Source organism: Phocoena sinus, chromosome 14, assembly GCF_008692025.1.
Source record: "Phocoena sinus isolate mPhoSin1 chromosome 14, mPhoSin1.pri, whole genome shotgun sequence".
NCBI classification, from domain to species: domain Eukaryota; kingdom Metazoa; phylum Chordata; class Mammalia; order Artiodactyla; family Phocoenidae; genus Phocoena; species Phocoena sinus.
In genome coordinates this window covers 66,802,455-66,823,557 of record NC_045776.1, presented here as the reverse complement: position 1 = coordinate 66,823,557, position 21,103 = coordinate 66,802,455, and the positions used below count along the sequence as shown (strand labels likewise).

Genomic DNA, 21,103 nt, shown 5'->3' with positions numbered 1-21,103 from the left:
TCACTTTGCTGAACAGGTGATGAGTTTTAGGTTCCTGACTGAAGACTGACCAAGCTTTAAGATATGCAGACCAGCCAGCTCTCCAGGCTGAGGGGGGAGGTAGAGCGAGGTGGGCCTTACCTCTGCCCAGCATGGATGTCTAAGGCCTGGGCCAGATTGTGTTCACTACCTGGCAAGCGAGCCCAAGGTTGGAAAAGGAGTGAAGACCTTGCCTTCAGCTTGTCCTCCTTTCATCTCCAATGCCAAAGGAGCCCATGGTGGCTGAACATATTAAGCCTTCGTCATCCAAATTAAAACAGATGTGAGTTAATTATAAATGGTTCCCCTACTGTATTTTGCCCATTGGAAAATCAGTCCCTAGAACTAGAGGTTCTTTCAAGTCACCCAGAAGATTCTGGTACTCACTGGCACATACTCTATACTGGGGAGGCTCCCAATTTTGAAGTCCCTGTCGGCCCTTGGGACCTGACCTGGGTAGCATAATTCTTTCTATTCTTTCACTTGAGTTGATAAACCAGCCAACTGCTGCCTCAGACTTCTGCCCCCCAGCACGTTCTTGGGTGTCCCCAAGGACTATCCATACCTGCTGGCTCTTCTGCCTCTGCAGTTGGCCTTAGAGGCTGCGCCAGACCATCCTTTCCCTGTGCCTATGTTGGTATTGGTGTTCCTGAGGTGCCTCTTCTGTGCCCTCCTTCCACACCTGCTTCCCTGGAAATTTATAAATCGGTACTTAAAATGGAGACACTTTAAACAGTTCCATTATGAGTCTCTGCCAGAAATGCAGCGAAGTCATCCTTCCCCAGGGGCTTGGAGAAACTGCTAAGGCATCAGGTATGCCCATCTGAACCAGTGTGCAAGGCCACCTCACATGCATACCCTTATATCCACCCTGTGCAGCTCTGAGGCATTAACTTGGGGACTGGTTCTCATGGGCCTGAGGACTGCTTGCCCAGTCTTGTCAGTTGAAAGGATGGCTGAACCAAAAGGCCTGCAGCACCGGTCTTGCCTTTTGTCTTCTGTGTGCTAGGATGTCAGCATTTCCTTCCCAGCCAGCTTGGAGCAGATGTGAACACTGATGTCACTTTGCCATCCTCTCTCCCAAGCCCTGCTAGGAAGAGTTGAATTCCTCCCCAAGGCAGGTGTCAAGGTGTCAGGGGTCAAGGCAACTCTTAGCCCAAGAAGCCAGAGCTGGGTGTCTGCCTAGGCACATGCCTGTGTGTGCGTAGCTCTGTGCTGCCCTGACCCAGAGATTGTGGGACCTGTGTTCTAGCCCCTTCATTGATGATTTAGGGTGTAGCCTTGACCACTCTACTCTGCTTTAATTTCTCCTCTATGGGGAAGTTTGTCTAGTCAACCCACAAAGCTGTTGAGGATCCAAGGAGGAAATAGATCATGTTTTACAAAGTCTAGTTGCCCTGACTTTGAGGGCGTGAGCGGTAGCATCCTGCAAAGCCCACACTTGAACTTCTGCTCTGCCTGAGGCCCCCACCTTACCTGCTTTCACACGTCGTCCAGAGCTGGAAGCGGCAGGAACCCTTCTTGTTTCCCAGGCAGCCGTACTGCTCCAAGGCAAGAGAACTTCTCTTCTTACCTGTACCTGCTCAGCTGGAGGGAGGAGGGAAACATGTCAGGTCTTTCAGGGGTGATAGGGACTCCCGGCCATCTCCAGCCAAGATGGTTCCCAAGGTGAAATACTTAAGATCCAGCCACTTAAGTGGGTGGAGTGTTACCAGGGACAGGTTCTCTTGCTGGGGTGGGAGCTCTGCCCGGGGCTGCTGGGAGTCTCCAAGAGGTGGGCTCCACGGGGTGGCCTTGCTTCCAGGGCAGGTGAGGGCTGGGCAAGCAGTCAGCCATGCTGGCCCCTTCCCTTCGGGGCTCTGCTGCCTTACCTCCATTCTGGTCAGTGTCTGGATGGGCAGTGGTGATCCCTGAACTTCCCAAACACAAATCTCTTGATGTCTGCCCATCCTGAGAAAGAGGCACCAGAGGTGACTCCCTGGCCAGTTTGTGGTGTTGCCTCTGTCCCCCTAGGGCAATATTTTGCTATCAGCTGCCCTGCCTGGCTTTCTCTCTAGGCATGCAGAGCCGGCCCTGCACCCCATGGGGAGCAGAGAAGTGGGCTCAGGCAGCAGGTCCAGAAGGTGGAGGAGTTGAACTCCTGCCTGCTGAACCACATGACCATGGCCTTCAGCACGCAGAACACTTGCCCTCAGAGGGGAACTGCACTCCTCTAGTCTCTGAGTAGGAGCAAACTTTCAAAGGAGCCCTCTGGCACCCTTTCCTCCACGGTGCCATCAGCCCCACTGTACTTCCACAGCCCTATCTGACCTGAGAGTCCCTCTCACCTGCCCTGCCCCCATGCCCAGAGCTCCTCCTGCCTCTCCCCCTCCTTTCCCTTCTGCTCCAAACTCCCCTTGCCTCTGCAAGTCATCCAGGACAGCCTCAAACTAAGGCAATAAAATACACAAGCCAGAAACAGCACAAATGTCCATCAACAGAGCAAGGGATAAACAATTTGTGAAACATTCATCTACAAGATCTAACACAGCAATGAATGAATAAACTAGTTACACATACAAACACACAGATGAATCTCACATAATACTGAACAGAAAAAAGAACAATATTATGTGCTCTATGATTCCATTCTTTAAAAGTTCAAAACCAGGCAAAAGTATTATTTCAGATGCCAAGGTATGGTAACAACAAAAGCCAGGGCCTTGGTCATCTCTAGGGGTTGGAGCGAGCAGGGTTGGGGAGGGTAAGTGGGCTTCCAGAGTGCTGGAGATGCTTTAGGTACTGATCAGAGTAGTGGGTTTCATGATGCTCATCTGATAACTCATCAGCCTCTACAGATTTTTTTAAAAAAATTTTTAACATCTTTATTGGAGTATAAACTACAGATTTTTAATGTACTTTTCTACGTATATGTTATTTCAAAGTTCAGAAAACAAAAAACTCAGCCCCTCCACCTTGGGCTTCTCAGGGCGTCAGCCCCTTGGTGTGCATACCTCTCATGCAATTGACTGGCCTCAGTGGGGGATATCTAGTGGGGAGCTGTCAAGGCCTGAGGAGAAGGGTTGGCCCAACTACTCAGGTGGCCCTGGGTCAGTGAATGGGGGCCACCTTCATTCCTTCTCCAGGGCGGGTGGTCCTGCCCGTAGTGCTGTCCCTTCCTTAGCCCAGCCTCATTGCCTTCCCAGGGAAGTTTGTGTTGATCTGGAGCACTGGCTTCCTGGCTTGGTCAGGCTGGCCTTGAATGGGCCTTACCTGACCTAGGTCTGCTTCTCATGAACGGGATCTGCTATGACGAGTTGCCCCAGTGCCCTAGGTTTAACTTATATTGGGTAGGATGCTCTTGGTTTCCATCGTTTGTTTATGGTCATCTACCCGCTTACCTAGAGTTGGTGGGGGGACATTACAGAGACCCCATGGCTGGGAACCTTTGATTATATACAGGGATACCAGTCAAATAACAAAATATGATTCCTACTTCATGTCAGGGCACCTCAGTAGGCAGAGAAAGCCAGAATCCTGTGCTCATGGAGAAGACTGTGGACAAAAGACAGGTAAGTGTGATGAACGCTGCAGAGCAGTCTGGGGATCTGTGGGAACTTGCAGCAAGTCAGCAGAGGGGTTCCTAGGGAAGTAATGTATAAACTAAGGCCTGAGGAATGAAGAGGGAAAGAGACAAGAAGCTAATTCATTGAGCATGTACTGTGTGCTAAGACACTTTCGTCATTTCATTTAGTCCAGACAACAACCCTTTGTATTATTATTCCCATTTTACAGATGAAGAAACTGAGGCTCAGAAAGGTGAAGAGCCCTATCCAAGGTCACTCAGCTAACATGTGGCAGAATGAGGACTTGAACTCTAGTCTGCATGATTCAAAAGCCAGGCAGTGAGGAGGCTGCTGTCAGTCATGGCAAGAAGTGGTGGTGGCATCATTGGATACAGAGGTATCCAATGTGCAGGCCCAAGAAGGACCCTGAAGAGAGAACTAACAGGATTCAGTGAGCACTGTTGAGGCAAAGGAGGAGGAGGAACCAGACTCCAGGTTTCTGCCTGGATCACCTGGATGGACAGTGATCCATCCAGTTGGATCATTTACTAAAATGGAGAATGGGGAGGAGTAGGTTTAGGGGGAAAAATCATCTAAATTTGATATTCTACTTCAGTTAAAAAAAAAAAAAAGATTGGTTGATTAAATGAAAATAAAACAGGGATAATTCCATTCTAGAAGCTCCCTCTCTTCATGCCTCCTCAATCCCAATGTTTTCTACACTCATTTGTTGCCCCTTCCTTCTAGTTTTCTAAAGCACCCCAATTCCTTTCTGATCCATGGGCCCTCTAATAACCAAACCCCAAGCAGATCAGAACTGGGAGGACCACCAAGAGAACGCTGTCCTTGGCCACACCATCTGCTCCCTCAGCAGTGGCCCTCTGGCCACCCCATGCTTTGTCCACGTCTCCTGACGCTCCCTCCTCTGCAGAGGCTCTCTGCCAGGGAAGGAGCTGCTCCTATGCTTGAGCTTCTCGGGGTAGCGTTCCCCCCCCACCCCCGCATTGAGCTTCTCGGGGTAGAGTTCCCCCCGCTCCACGCATTGAGCTTCTCGGGGTAGAGTTCCCCCCCGCCCCACGCATTGAGCTTCTCGGGGTAGAGTTCCCCCCCCAACCCCACATCCTCCTAGTACCTAGAACATTTGGTGTGTGCACAGCCTCTGCAGTCACACAGGGCCCCGCACTCAGAAGGACCTTGCCCTCGGTTTAATGCACTTCTATTGCAGTTTTGAAATTCCCACTATATTTAACAAGAGGCCTCATTTTCATTTTGGACTGGGCCCTGCAAATTCTGTAGCTGGTCCTGTCCATGTGTCTGCATTGTAATGGTGCAAAACACTGAGTGGTAGCCTTTCCCATCTGTGGGGATGAACCTCTTTTCCATCTAGGAAGACCCACTGTTTTAAATCAGAGGGAAATAAAGCAAAAAAGAGCTCACTTTGTTTCTGTGAAATACAGTTTTATGTTTCTTCATGGGTAATAACTTAGGAGGGAACCTTGGGAATAGAATACAGAAGTAACAAATTATGGGCCATTAACTATGGTTAATTGTTTCTTTATAGCTTAGAGTGGAGGCACGTTTGGATTGCTATGAACTCAACAGTTATAGGTAGGGAAGGCAGTCTACTTAAATATAACCTAAGGGGACTTCCCTGGTGGTCCAGTGGTTAAGAATCTGCCTTCCAATGCAGGGGATGTAGGTTCGATCCCTGGTCGAGGAACTAATATCCCACATGCTGCGGGGCAACTAAGCCCGTGTGCCACGACTACTGAGCATGTGAGCCACAACTAGAGGCCCATGAGCCACAACTACAGAGCCTGTGTGCCACAACTAGAGAGAAGCTTGCACGCCGCAACTAAGACCCGACACAGCCAAAAATAAAATAAAAATAAATAAATAAAACCTAGGGCCCCTCAGGAGGTGGAGGGAGAGGCAGCTGAATGATGACCCCAACCTTGCTTCCGAAGCCAAAACTGCCATCAAGGCCTCACCTCCAGTTAAAGTATTTCTCTCACAAGCCTCATTACTGAGCAACTATGGACCCCTTACCTGACATCCTCTCAGCTCTGCAGGTGTGGAGGTGGTCTATGTGCTGTCTGGGCATCCTGCTGCAGCAGCCTTTGGGGTGTAACTCATACTTGTCCCCAGTTAGTTGGTGTCATCTGCCACTCAGGCTCCAAACAGCTGCAGAAGATCCTTGCTCACTTTAGTAAACACCTGTTTTAAAAAAAAAATTGAACTCAAAAAATGTTTGGACTCCTTGCTAAAGAAAGGTACAGAAATGCTCCGCCGGCTATCGTCAAAGGCTTTCCCGTCCTAACGAGCTAATGGATGAAGCACTCAGACCGCTGAATGAGAAGTCCTCCAGTGTCGTTCACCTACAGTAGTAACACCAAAGACTTCAAGCACAGCACACAGAAAATAAAATCCATCCCCAATTCCTTTTCTCAGAGACATAGCCAATATCAATCCAAACTGTTGAAGGCTTTTTGGAATGTACTAAGTCATCCCATTTACACTGTTGAGCTGATCATATAATTCAGCTGTCCTGCCCTGGAAGCTTGGCTGACCTCCTTTGATTCACAAAATACAACCCAGATTCCTTGGTCTGACTGACATCAGCTGGCCTACCAGGCATACTCAGCTATTCTTGACCCCATGGACTTTCTCCCCTTAACTCTCCTCATCTGTTTCCTCTCCCTCAACTTTCACATTTCTGTTATTGAGTGCCTGTCCTTGCTAGGTCTGGGGGACACAAATGGAGGAAAACAGGCACAGTCCCTAGCCTGGGCTTTCAGTCTAGTGAACCCATGAATTTGCAAACCTTCATAGCAAACGGTGAGGAGGACTGTGAAGGAAAGTGGTGGGGCTCTGAGCGCCCCATCAGGGGTTTGGTCTAGTTTGGGCATCAGGAAAGGTTTCCTTGAGCAGTGTGATTTATGTGGAAAGAGAGAGGTGGTAACTAGGCACCAACCAGGGTGCAGGGAGGTTGTGAGGAGGGCCAGGTCGGCAGGGCAGTGGTCTCAGAAGCAAGGCCCTTTAGAGGGAAGCATTGAAAGGCCAGTGGGGCTGGTGTGCAGGGGGCACAGGGGGATGTGAGCTCGGGTCAGATAAGCTGAACCTGAGGTTGAAGAGTAAGGTCTTTGTCCTCAGAGCCGCGGGAAGCCTCTGAAGGATTTTCAATAGGGGGAACACCAGAGCTGTGTTTTTAAGAGCCTTCTGGAGGAGGTACAGGGCCATCGTGCTCTGGGTGAGAAGGGAGCAGCAGTGCAATAAAGAAAAGTGTCTGGGCTGCAGAGAGGGGAGAAGTACACAGGAAGGACAACAGTGTCACCTGCTGAGGGTATGTGTGTCCCGGGGAAGTCGGGGCGGGGGGGGGTTAGTTCTGAAGAAGGCTCTCCAAATGTCGTGCTCAGAGGGAAGTGTGGCCTGGGGTTGGACGTGTGAGAGTTGAGGCAGAGCGATGGAACGGAAGCAGTGGATGGGAAGGAGCTCCGCCCGAGAGAGAACAGGCGGCCAAGGACTGAGCTAAAAGGCCAGGGAGAAGAAATGAGCTGCCAAAGGGGGCAGGAAGGAAAAGAAAAAGGAAAACGAAGGCAACATGGTGCCAAACAATAGGGAAGAAAGTATTTCAGGAAGCACCAGCCCTGAAGGATAAATAAAAGCCCCACGGAGAGAAGGGGAAAAGAAGGGTAGAGAGAAGAAGAAGCTCACAGTCCAGAAGGCAGAGCCCTGAGTTCTGGGAGCTGGAGCTCGGATGCAGGCGAAACTGGAAGGGGGAGAAGAGGCGTGAAGGCAGGTGGATCAAGAGGGGCCTCAGTAAGGAGTTTGGACACAATCCTGAGGGTCAGCGGAGAGTTTGGTTTTGCCTGCCTTTTTAATTAGAAACAAAACGCATGCTCCTTGTAAATAAAACAAGATGACCACCCACCACCAAAACAAACTCTAGCAACAAAGAAATGTATATGTTAACAAGTGAAAGTTCCTCTGCCAAATCCCCCCTCCTCAGCTAGCACATTGGTGTTATCATTCCAGACCTCTTCCTGCCACTCACAAACTTCATTAGTTTTGTGAAAACAGGATTATGCTACCTATAATTTCTGCAACTTCCCTTACTGAATTAGCAGTAATCTTGAATTTCCTTCTGGCTGATTACATGCAGATGTGCCCACCGGTTTGAATGGCTGTATGGTCCTCCACAGCCCAGATATACTTGTATCCTAGGATGCTGATTTATTTTCTTGAACCTAAAATGGCTACTGAGGTGCCTAAGGAGAGGAGTATTTCCTAGGGGACTAAGTCCCAGTCTGGTTCTGCCATTAAGTACCTAGCTCTGGGGAGGGCACGGCCCCTACTGGGCCTCAGTTTCCTCATCCACTGTGTGCCAGGCACTATTATCTCATAAAACACAAGTGTTAATATTTCTCATCGATGAAGGGCTTTAGGTAGAGGAATGTAATGATCAGATTTGTGCTTCATAAACATCACTCGGGCTGCAGTATGAAAAATTATTTGCTCTTTCTTCTCATCCATATTTGTAAAAAAAGAAACCTTACCAATCTTTCAAGGTCTAGTTCAGATTTTCCCTCTTCCAGAAGTTCCCTCTCCATCATGCCCTACCTCCTCTTAATTGGAATTCTCCTCTACCTGGTTCTCCCCCTAAAACATAAAACCCCTTGAAATTGAGAATATTTTTCATCATCATATGCTCCACAGGAATAGGTCTATATGAGGACTTAATAAATCTCTGCAGAATTGTCCATGCACTAAAAAAATCATTTTGGTGGGACAAAAGAAGGAATAAATGAGCCACTCAGTACCTGTTTGGGACTCAAGCCTTCGTTTGATAAAGAGTTTATCCACAAGCCTCAAGATGTGTATGATTAAGCACTGCAGGAGGTATTTTCCTGGCTCTGAAAGGTCTGACCTGCCCTGCTTGGAGTGCTGATGTTAAATAAGACTGTCTGGGAAAGAGGCACTAAGGCCAGCCTGGTTTATGGTCACAGGGCTTTAATAATATCCTGCAACTCTGAAGCCTGAGAGCTGCTTTTTCACCTTGTACAATACATTGAGAGCTTTGCCTTCACTGGACTATTGCTATATAGGAATGAGTGACAGTGACTTACTTTTTCTTTTCTTTTGAAAGTTTTGCCCATTAAATACATTTTTCTCAGGTCCATGCAGTTTAGAATTATGGAAATAAAAAGCTTATATTGAACACCTATTCTGTGCTTGAAGATCAGTTCTTCTGTTTCATAATTTAAAATAACTCAGTATAAAAACAGAAATAAACAAACAGGACCTAATCAAATTTACAAGCTTTTGCACACCAAAGGAAAACCATAAACAAAACGAAAAGACAACCCAATGAATGGAAGAAAATATTTGCAAATGAAGCAACCAACAAGGGATTAATCTCCAAAATATACAAACAGCTCATGCAGCTCAATATCAAAACAACAAACAACCTAATCAAAAAATGGGCAGAAGATCTAAATAGACATTTCTCCAAAGAAGACATACAGATGGCCAAGAGGCACATGAAAAGATGCTCAGCATCGCTAATTATTAGAGAAATGCAAAACAAAACTACAATGAGGTACCACCTCACACTAGTCAGAATGGCCATGATTTAAAAGTCTACAAATAAGAAATGCTGGAGAGGGTGTAGAGAAAAGGGAACTCTCTTACACTGTTGGTGGGAATGTAAACTGGTACAGCCACTATAGAGAACAGTATGACGGTTCCTTAAAAAATTGAAAAGAGTTGCCATATGATCTAGCAGTCTCACTCCTGGGCGTATATCTGAAGAAAAACGTAATTCGAAAAGATACATGCACCCCAATGTTCATTGCAGCAGTATGTACAATAGCCAATACATGGAAGCAACCTAAATGTCCATCAACAGAGGAATGGGTAAAGAAGATGTACATATATACAATGGAATATTACTCAGCCATAAGAAAGAGTGAAATGCCATTTGCAGCAACATGGATGGACCTAGAGATTATCACACTAAGTGAAGTCAGACAGAGAAAGACAAATATCCTATGATATCACTTATGCGTGGGATCCAAAAAAATGATACAACTGAACTTATTTACAAAACAAACTTATTCACAGACTTCAAAAACAAACTTATGGTTACGAAAGAGGAAAGGTGGGGAGAGGAATAAATTAGGAGTTTGGGATTAACATATACACACTATTATATGTAAGATAATCAACAAGGACCTACTGTATAGCACAGGGAATTCTACTCAATAATGTGTAATAACCTGTATGGGAAAAGAATCTGAAAAAGAATGGATATATGCATAGCTGAATCACTTTGTACACCTGAAACTAACACAACATTGTAAATCAGCTATACTCTAATATAAAATAAAAAGTAAATTTAAAAAATAACTTACAGATAAAGTCATTTACACAAAATATCTTATCATCTAAGGAAAGGCTGGAAATTTTCTGTGACTTCTAGAGAGTCTATAACCAAGAACAATAAGCCCAAGTAATCCAGAGATTTCTGAATTTAATTTGAAAAAGAATTTCACTGGGTATAAGTTAAAAATTATTCTGAAAACAGGTACCTGTCTCCGGGAGTGTGGTGGGGTCAGGGATTCACTGAAGAGGACCAACTCTGGAGTGATAGTCATATTTTACAATTCTACATGGGATACACATGTGAACATATTTGTCAGAACTAACCAAATGCTGTACTTACAATTTGTCCACTTACTGTACATGAATTTTTTTAAATGAAAGCAGCCTTTGTCTTCTGGAGAGCTCATTCTTCTGACAGGACTTATTTTTTTTAAGATAATTTTGTTTTAGAGCAGTTTTTTTTTGTTTTTAATTAATTTATTTTTGGCTTGGTCTTCGTTGCTGTGTGCTGGCTTTTTCTAGTTGCAGTGAGTGGGGGCGACTCTTCCTTGCAGTGCACGGGCTTCTCATTGTGGTGGCTTCTCTTGTTGTGGAGCACAGGCTCTAGGTGTGCGGGCTTCAGTAGTTGCGGTGCATCGGCTCAGTAGTTGTGGTGCGTGGTCTCCAGGGCGCGTGGGCTCAGTAGTTGTGGCTCGTCGGCTCTAGAGCACAGGCTCAATAGTTGTGGCTTACAGGTTTAGCTGCTCTGCAGCCTGTGGGATCTTCCTGGACCAGGTATCGAACCCATGTTCCCTGCATTGGCAGGTGGATTCTTACCCATTGCGCCACCAGGGAAGTCCCTAGAGCAGTTTTAGGTTCACAGCAAAATTGAGAAGAACTGACAGAGATTTCCCATATATTCCCTACCCCCACATATGCTCAGCCTGCCCCATTATCAACATCACTCACTAGAGTAGTACATTTGTTATAACTGATGAACCTACATTGACATATCATAATTGCCCAAAGTCTGTGGTTTACATTAGGGTTTACTTTTGGTTTTGTATATTCTATGGGTTTGGGCAAATACATAATAACATACCAGGATTGTAGTATCATACAGAACAGTTTCACCATGCTAAAAATCCTCTGTGCTTTGCCTATTCATCCTTCCCTCCCCTCTAACCTCTGGCAACCACTAATCTTTTTACTATCTCCATAGCTTTGCGTTTTCCAGAATGTCATACTGTTGGAATCATACCGTATGTAGCCTTTTCAGATTGGCTTCTTTCACTTAGTAATATGCATTTAAGGTTCCTTCATTTGTTTTTCATGGCTTGAAATGCATTTCTTTTTAGTGCTGAAAAATAATCCATTGTCTGCAGGTACCACAGTTCATTTATCCATTCATCTACTGAAGGGCATCTTGGTTGCTTCCAAGTTTTGGCAATTATGAATAAAGCTGCTATAAACATCCATGTGCAGGTTTTTATGTGGACATAGTTTTCAGCTCCTTTGGGTAAACCATATATGAAGTTTACCTGAAAAAAAACCCAACCCTCTACACAAACATTAAATTCTAGTTAAACGTATGCATGCTGAAGCATTGAGGAGTGTAGTGTATTTATGTCTGCAACTTACTTTGAAATGCATAAAAAATCATTTATGGATGGAGGGATGGATAGACAGATATATGATAAAGCAATATAGTAAAATGTAAATTGTAAAATTCAGATGATGAGTATATTGGTTTTTACCATAAAATTCTTTCAACTCTCTTGTATGTTTGAAATTTTTCATTAAAAGATGTTGGAAAAAATTGTTCTGAAGCGTATGTCTTACTCTCATATTAGATGCATCTCAGAAAGCCAACCAGTACCTACAGTCATCTGGCTGTACCCAGCAGCTCTAAACTATAACTAAAGACACACTAAGAAAGCAAAAGAGTGCCATGTCAAGGTCCTTAAGGCAGTCCTGCCTCTGGAAAGGACAGTGATGTGAACTGGTGTGAGACAGCTGAGGTTACTAAGTCACTAACCAAGGTGCTTCCTATACAGTCATAGGGGTGACCTGTGAGTTGAGAGATGAAACAAAAACTAATTCTTGCAGCAACTTATGATGATAATTATGCTAAGAGGGTGGATAATGATCAAAGTCATCCCCTGCCATGCTCATGTGTCCTATTGTTAACATCTACCCGCTTGCTGGAATATAGCCTCCACTACAGAGAGGACAAGGGCCAAGAGGAAGAGAAGTCCTCATCTCCAAACTTATTGGCCCTGGAAAACGTAGGGGAGGCAGGGGTAGAACTGTGGAAAATGAGAGAGATACTAAGGAATCTGTGTAATAAAATAGCTAACATGAACCCCATTCTAAACTTGGATATTACATTTCTCTTCTAGCAACATGCTAAAAAGGCAGCAAAGGAGGGTGGGTCAGAGCAGCAGTTCCCAAAGTATAATATGGGGCACTCTAGGGTCTCTGAGACTTCCAGAGAATCATGAGGTTAAAACTATTTTTATAAGTTTCATTTGTCTTTTCACTTGCCTTCTCCTGTAAGTGTACAGTAGAGTTTCCAAAGGCTGCATAACATGATATTTTAGCACATTAAATGCAGAAGCAGGTTTGAGAATTCAGCTGTCTTTTTTCCAGCTGTCTTATTTTAGTCAGACGTTAAAGAAATTTGCAAAAATATATAACAGTGCCACTCCTCTAATTTTTTGTTTTAGAAAATAGTTATTTTTCATAAAGACATTATGTATGTTAATGTGTAGTAAGTTTTTTATTTTTTATTTAAAAATGAGTTAATACCTTAAAGTTTTACAATTTCAATTTCCAATATAAAATTTGATAGATATAACTCACATAAACAAAGGCTCTTTGGAGGTCCTTTTTATTTAAAGTTTTACTGATGTATAATTTACATACAGTACACAAATCTTAAACATTCAGCTCAATTCATTTTTACATATGTATACACCATGTAACCTCCACCACATTCAAGTTATAGGCCATTTCCATCATCATGGAAGGACTCACCAATCCACCAGAGGTCACCATTATTCTGATTTCTGTCATCATAGATTAGTTTTGCTTGTTCTTAACTTCATATGAATGGAATCATAATATGTATACTTTTGTGCCTGGCTTTTTTCTCTCAGCATAGCGTTCTTAAGATTCATACATGTCATTCTGTGTATTAATAGTCTGTTCATTTTTATTATTGCCAGTAATATTCCATTGTACAACTATATCACATATTGTTTTCTTTTCCTGTTGACAGACATTTGGATTTTGTCCAGTTTTTGACTATTATGAATAAAGCTGCTATGAACATTCTTGTACAAGTCTTTGGTGGCCATATGAATTAATTTTTCTTGAGCATATGCCTGGATGTGGAATTGTTGGGTTCCACAGTAGGTCTATGTTTGGCTTTATTAGAAGCTGCCAAATCATAATGGATGAGAATTTCAGTTACTCCACATCCTCAGCAACACTTGATAATGAAAGTTTAAAATTTTTTTATCCATTCTGCTAATTGTGTTATTATGGTTTTAATTTGCATTTCTTTGATATTATTCTGAGTTCCCTTTGATACATTAATTGGTCATTTGAATATCCTCTTTCATGAAATGCTTGTTCAAATCTTTTGTTTGTTTTAAAAAGATAAATACTATATCACTTATATGTGGAATCCAAAAAATGATACAAATGAACTTCTTTACAAAACAGAAATAGACTCGCAGACAGAGAAAACAAACTTATGGTTACCAAAGGGGAAAGCAAGGGGTGGGGAGAGATAAATTAGGAGTTTGGGATTAACAGATACACATTACTATATATAAAATAGATAAACAACAAGGACCTACTGTACAACATAGCGAAGATTAATCAATATCTTAAAATAACCTATAATGGGAAAGAATCTAAAAAAGGATATATGTGTGTATATGTATATATGTATGTACATACACACACACACAGATAACTGAATCACTTTGCTGTATACCTGAAATACAACAATGTAAATTAACTATACTTCAATTTTAAAAAAACCTTAAAAAAAAATCCTCTACCTCAAACCCTAAAGAAAAAAAAAGATGAATAGGAAAAAAAATTATCTTTAGCTTATTGATTTGTAGAAGTTCTTTGTATATTCTGTATATGAATTCTTTATCATTCTATAGCTGGCCTATTTATTTTTTTTATTTTTTTTTTTTTTGCGGTATGCAGGCCTCTCTCACTGTTGTGGCCTCTCGCGTTGCAGAGGAGCACAGGCTCCAGATGCGCAGGCTCAGCAGCCATGGCTCACGGGCCTAGCCGCTCCGCGGCATGTGGGATCTTCCTGGACCGGGACATGAACCTGTGTCCCCTGCATCGGCAGGCAGACTCTCAACCACTGCGCCACCAGGGAAGCCCCTATTTACTTTCTTAATGATGCATTTTGATGATCAGATGTTCTAATTTAAGTCAAATTTATCAATCTTTCTTATTTGGTTTAGTGTATTTTGTGATCTGATTAAAAACTTTATTTACCACAATACCAGGAAAATATTCTCCTATGCTTTTATTTGGAAGTTTGATTGTTTTAGCTTTTGATTTTAGGTCTATGATATACTTAACAAATTTTTGTGTTTGAGTTAAAGGTCAGGCTTTACTTTTCTCCATACACACAATTAGTTGTTCCAAAATCATTCCCCCATGTAATTACAGTGGCACCTTTGATGTAAATCAAGAAAACATACATCTGTGGGTCTATTTACGGATTCTTTGTTCTGTTCCAGTGGTACATTTATCTATCCTTGCTCCAAAAGTACTCTGTGTTAATTACAGTAGTTTTGTAGTAAATGTTGAAATATGCTGGTTAAGTCTTCCAACTTTGAGAACCAGTCATTTTTTTATTAAAAAGTTTTTTCTTTATCAAGGTTTCTTAGATATTCTAGGGCCCTTGTATGTCCATATACATTTTGGCTCAGTCATTTTTTCAGAATATAAGGGGGTCCTGAGACCAAAAACTCTGAGAGCTGCTAACTGAAAGTATGGGCTCAAATGCTGGAAGCCCAGGATCAAATCTCAGTTTTTGCCATCTAGTAGTTGTGGGAACTTGGCAAAGAATTTAATTTTTCCATGTCTCTGTTTCCTCATCTGTAAGTTGGGACAACAATAGTATCTATAATATAGGGTTGTGTCCATCAAATGTTAAACATTATGCGAATGTTTTTGTGTTTGTTAAAATAAATGGGGCAGGTACACTGAATTTTTCTTTTTAAAAAAGAGTATGAAGTCAAAGAAAAAACCTAAAGAATCAGAAGGAAATATGTAACCATTTGACAATCTCAGTGTACTTAGAATCCAGTTGTATCAGCTTCATATAAAAATAAAAATATACAAAACAACTGTACAAAATCTATGGGATGCAGCAAAAGCAGTTCTTAGAGGTAAGTTCATAGTGATACAGGCCTTCCTCAAAAAAACCAAGAAAAATCTCAAATAAACAACCTAACCTACCACCTAAAAGAATTAGAAGAAGAAGAACAAACAAAACCTAAAGTCAGCAGAAGAAAGGAAATAATAAAGATCAGAGAGAAATAAATACAAGAGATTAAAAAGCAACAGAAAAATCAATAAAACCAAGAGCTGGTTCTTCGAAAGGGTAAACAAAATTGACAAACCTCTGGGTAGTCTCACCAAGAAGAAAAGAGAGGACCCAAATAAAATAAGAAATGAAAGAGGAGAAATAATAAAGAATACCATAGACATAAAAAAAAATAAGAGAATACTATGAACAATTATATGCCAACAAACTGGACAACCTAGAAGAAATGGACAAGTTTCTAGAAACATACAGCCCACCAAAACTGAATCAAGACACAGAAAATTTGAATAGACTGATCACTAGAAGTGAAATAGAATCTGTAATTTAAAAAAACAAAAACAAAACAAAAACAAAAAAACAAACTCCCTACAAACAAAAGTCCAGGACCAGATGGCTTCACTGGGGAATTCTCCCAAACATATGAATAAGAACTTATACTGATCCTTCTCAAACTCTTCCAAAAGACTGAAGAGGAGGGAATACTCCCAAAGTCATTCTATGAAGCCACTATCACCCTGATACCAAAACCAGACAAACACCAAAAAAGAAAATTACAGGCCAGTATCAGCAAATCTGTATCTGTATTGATGACTATATTAATCTATTATCTATGAATATATTGATCTATAGCTATATACTGATATCTATATTTGATAAATATAGATGCAAAAATTCTCAACAAAATATTAGTAAACGGAATCTGACAACACATGAAAAAGGATCATACACCACAATCAAGTTGGATTCATCCCAGGGTCACAAGGATGGTAAAACATACACAAATCAATCAATGTGATACACCACATCAACAAAAGAGAAGACAAAAACCACATGGTGATCTCAACAGATACAGGAAAAGCATTTGATAAAATTTAACATCCATTATGATAAAAACTCTTACCAAAGTGGGTACAGAGGGAACATAACTCAACATGATAAAAGCTATTTATGACAAACCCATAGCCAACATAAAACTCAATGGTAAAAAGCTGAAAGAAAGCCTTCCCACTAAAATCTGGAACAAGACAAGGATGCCCACTCTCACCACTTCTTTTCAACATGGTATTGGAAGTCCTAGCCACAGCAACCAGACGAGAAAAAGAAATAAAAGGTATCCAAATTGGAAGAGAAGAGGTAAAATTGTCCTTATATGCAGATGACATGATACTATATATAGGAAACCATACAGACTCCACACAAAAACTACTAGAACTGATTAAAAAAAAATTCAGCAAGGTAGCAGAATACAAGATTAACATACAGAAACCTGTTGCATTTCTTTACACTAACAATGCAATATCAGAAAGTAAAAAAAAAAATCACGTTTAAAATCACATCAAAAAAACCCCCAAAAACAAAAAACTTAGGAATAAACCTGATCAAGGAAGTGAAAGACTTATATGCCAAGAACGATAAAACACTGATAATGGAAACTGAAGATGATTCAAATAAATGGAAAGATATCCCATGCTCTTGGACTGGAAGAATTAATATTGTTAAAATGGCCATACTACCAAAAACAACCTACAGATTTAACATGATCCCTATCAAATTACCCATGACATTCTTCACAGAATGTGAAAATCCTAAAATTTATATGGAACCATAAAAGACCCAGAATTGCCAAAGCAGTCCTGAGGAAACAGAACAAAGTGAAGGCATAACCCTCCCAGACTTCAGACAATACTACAAAGCTACAGTAATCAAAACTGCATGGTACTGGCACAAAAACAGACACACGGATCAATGGAACAGAATAGAGAGCCTGGAAATAAAGGCACACACCTATGGTCAATTGATCTTCGACAAATGAGGCAAGAATATACAATGGAGAAAAGACAATCTCTTCAGCAAGTGGTGTTGGGCTAGCTGGACAGCCACATGTAAATCAATGAAGTTAGAACACATCCTGACACCATACACAAAAATAAACTCAAAATGTCTTAAAGACTTAAATATAAGACAAGACACCATAAAACTTCTAGAAGAGAACAAACGCAAAACACTCTCTGACGTAAATCATATAAATGTTTTCTTAGGTCAGTCTCCCAAGGCAATAGAAATACAAGCAAAACTAAACAAATGGGACCTAATCAAATTTATAAGCTTTTGCACAGCAAAGGAAACCATAAACAAAATGAAAAGACAACCTACGAATTGGGAGAAAATATTTGCAAATGATGTGACCAATAAGGGCTTAATTTCCAAAATATACAAACAGCTCATACAATTCAATAACAAAAAAACAAACAACCCAATCAAAAAAATGGGCAGAAGACCTAAATAAACATTTCTCCAAAGAAGACATACAGATGGCCAACAGGCACAGGAAAAAATGCTCATCATCACTAATTATTAGAGAAATGCACATCAAAACTACAATGAGGTACCACCTCACACTGGTCATGGCCATCATTAAAAAGTCTACAAAAAAGAAATGCTGGAGAGGGTGTAAAGAAAAGGGAACTCTCTTACCCCATTGGTGGGAATGTAAACTGGTGCAGCCACTATGGAGAACAGTATGGAGGTTCCTTAAAAACTAAAAATAGAGTTGCCATATGATCCAGCAATTCCACTCTTGGGTATATACCCAGACAAAACTAATTCGAAAAGATACCCCTATGTTCATAGCAGCACTATTTACAATAGCCAAGACATGGAAACAACCTAAATGTCCAAAGACAGATGAATGGAAAAAGAAGATGTGGTATATATGTATAATGGAATACTAGTCAGCCATAAAAAAGAATGAAATAAAGCCATCTGCAGCAACATGGATGGACCTAGAGATTATCATACTAAGTGAAGTCAGACAAAGACAAATACCATATGATATCACTTATATGTGGAATCTAAAATACAACACAAATGAACATATTTATGAAACAGAAACAGACTCACAGACATAGAGAACAGACTACTTGTGGTTGTTGAGCGGGGGATGAGGGAGAGAAGTATTGGGAGTTTGGGATTAGCAGATGCAAACTATTATATATAGGATGGATAAACAACAAGGGCCTACTGTATAGCACAGGGAACTATATTCAATATCCTGTAATAAAGCATAATGAAAAAGAATATATGTGTATAACTGAGTTACTTTGCTGTACAGCAGAAATTAACACAACACTGTAAATCAACTGTACTTCAATAAAAGTTTTTTAAAAAGTAATAAATAACAGAAGGCAATGTGGGAAATTCACATATACATGGAAATCACACAACACACTCCAAAATAACCAATAGGTCAAAGAAGAAATCACAAGGAAAATTAGGAAATACTTTGAGATAAATGAAAACAAGAACACAATGTATCAAAAGTTATAGTGCAGCTAAAGCTTAGAGGGAAATTTATAGCTATAAATGCTATATTAAAAAATAAAGACCTCAAATTAATTACCTAACTGCACACCTTAAGAAACTAAAAAAAAAAAAAATATGTGCAAACTAAACCTATAGGAAACAGAAGGAAGGAAACAATACAGACTCAAGCAGAAATAAATGAAGTAGAGAACAGAAAAACAATAGAAAAATCAATGAAATAAAAAGTAGATTCTTTGAAAAGATCAACAAACTTGACAAACCATCAGCTTGAAAGGCCAAGAAAAAAAGAAAAGACTCAAATTACTAAAATCTGGAATGAAAGACGGATGTTATAATCTTCCATCAATAAAAAGGATTATAAGGGAATTTTATGAACAAATGTATGCCAACAAATTAGATAACCTAGATGAAATGGAAATGTTTCTATAAAGACACAAACTACTGAAATGGACTCAAGAAGAAAAAGAAAGTCTGAATAGGTCTATAACAAGCAAAAGGATTGAATCAGTAATCAAAACTTCCCACAAAGAAAAGCCCAGAACCAGATAGCTTCACTGTTGAATTCTACCAAACACATAAACAAGAATTCACAAACATTTTCTTTTAAACATTTATTTATTTTTGGCTGCGCAGGGTCTTAGCTGCAGCATGTGGATCTTCATTGCAGCATGCAGGATCTTTAGTTGCGACACGCGAACTCTTAGTTGCAGCAATGTGGGATCTAGTTCCCTGACCAGGGATCAAACCCAGGCCCTCTGTATTGGCAGCATGGAGTCTTAGCCACTGGACCACCAGGGAAGTCCCTTACAAACTCTTCTTAAAAAAAATAATAAAAGGAAAGAGAATACTGCCCAACTCATTCTATGAGGCCAGTATCACCCTGATACCAAAACCAAATTTAAAAATACCACAAGGGGGACTTCCCTGGTGGTCCAGTGGGTAAGACTCCACACTCCCAAAGCAGGGGTCCTGGGTTCGATCCCTGGTTGGGGAACTAGATCCCGCATGCACGCCACAACTAAGAGTCCGTGTGCCGCAACTAAGACCCTGAGCAGCATGCATAAATAAATATTTAAAAAATTAAAAAATAAAAATATCACAAGGAAAGAAAACTACAGATCAATATTCCTCATGATGTAAAAATCCTTAAAACATACTAGCAAACTGAATCCAGCAATAGATACAAAGGATTATGCACTGTGACCAAATGGAATTTATCCTGAGGTTGCAAGTTTGGTTCAATATATGAAAATCAATTTAATACATATTAAAAGAATAAAGGACAAAACCACATGATTGTCTTAATATATGTATAAAAAAGCATGAATACAATATGTGTATAAAATCAAACACCCTTTCATGCTAAAAACATTCAACTAATTAGGAATAGAAGGAAATTCCATCAACCTGATAAAGGGCATCTATGAAAAAACCCCAGTGAACATCATACCTGATGGTGAAAGAGTGAATGCTTTCCCTAAGATCAGGAACAAGACAAAGATATCCACTCCTCCCAGTTCTAGTCAACATAGTACTGGAGATTCTAACCAGGCAATCAGGCAAGAAAAAGAAAGAAAAGATACCCAGATTAAAAAGGAAGAAGTAAAACCAGCTCTATTTGCAATGACATGTAGAAAATCCACACACACACACACAAGAACTATGAGAATTAATAAGCTAGTTCAGCAACGCTAAAGGATACAAGATCAATACATAAAAACTAATTATCTTTCTATACACTAGCAATGAACAATCTGAAAATGAAATTAAGAAAACATTTCCATTTACATTAGCATTGTGATGGATTGAACTGTGTCCCCCAAAAGCTATATATTGAAGCCTTAATGCCCAATGTGACTTTATTTGGAAATAGGGCCTTTAAGGAAGTAATTAAGGTTAAACGAGGTCATAAGAATGAGGCTCTAATCTGACAGGACTAGTGTACTTATAAGAAGAAGAAGAGACACAGAGATCTCAGTCTCTCCACATATGAACAGAGGAAAATGCATGTGAAGACACAGGGAGAAGGTGGCTATCTGTAAGCCAAAAAGAGGTCTCACCAGTAAGCATCCCTGCAGGCACCCTGACCTTGGGATTTCAGTCTCCAGAACTGTGAAAAAATTTATGTTGTTTAAGTCAACTAGTCCATGGTTTTTCTGTTATGGCGGCCCAAGCAAACTAACAGAAGCATGAAAAAGAATAAAAAACTTAGGAATAAATTTAACCAAAGAAGTGCAAGACTTGTACAACAAAAACT

General features: G+C 40.9%; 1 long non-coding RNA gene across 2 annotated transcripts in view; it reads right to left on the bottom strand.

Moving 5' to 3' along the window:
• Positions 1–261: 261 nt before the first annotated feature.
• The window catches only part of LOC116765066, a 37,154-nt gene continuing 16,312 nt past the window's right edge, over positions 262–21,103 (bottom strand). Inside the window, exons 1-3 of one of the 2 annotated variants that reach the window (XR_004353127.1) lie at positions 5,613–6,899; positions 1,495–1,605; positions 262–708 (exon numbers count right to left, since the gene is read on the bottom strand). This is a non-coding gene — a long non-coding RNA (uncharacterized LOC116765066). Of the gene's footprint in view, positions 1,606–5,612; positions 6,900–21,103 lie in introns of those variants that run through there. The other variant, XR_004353126.1, reaches the window with a different exon arrangement.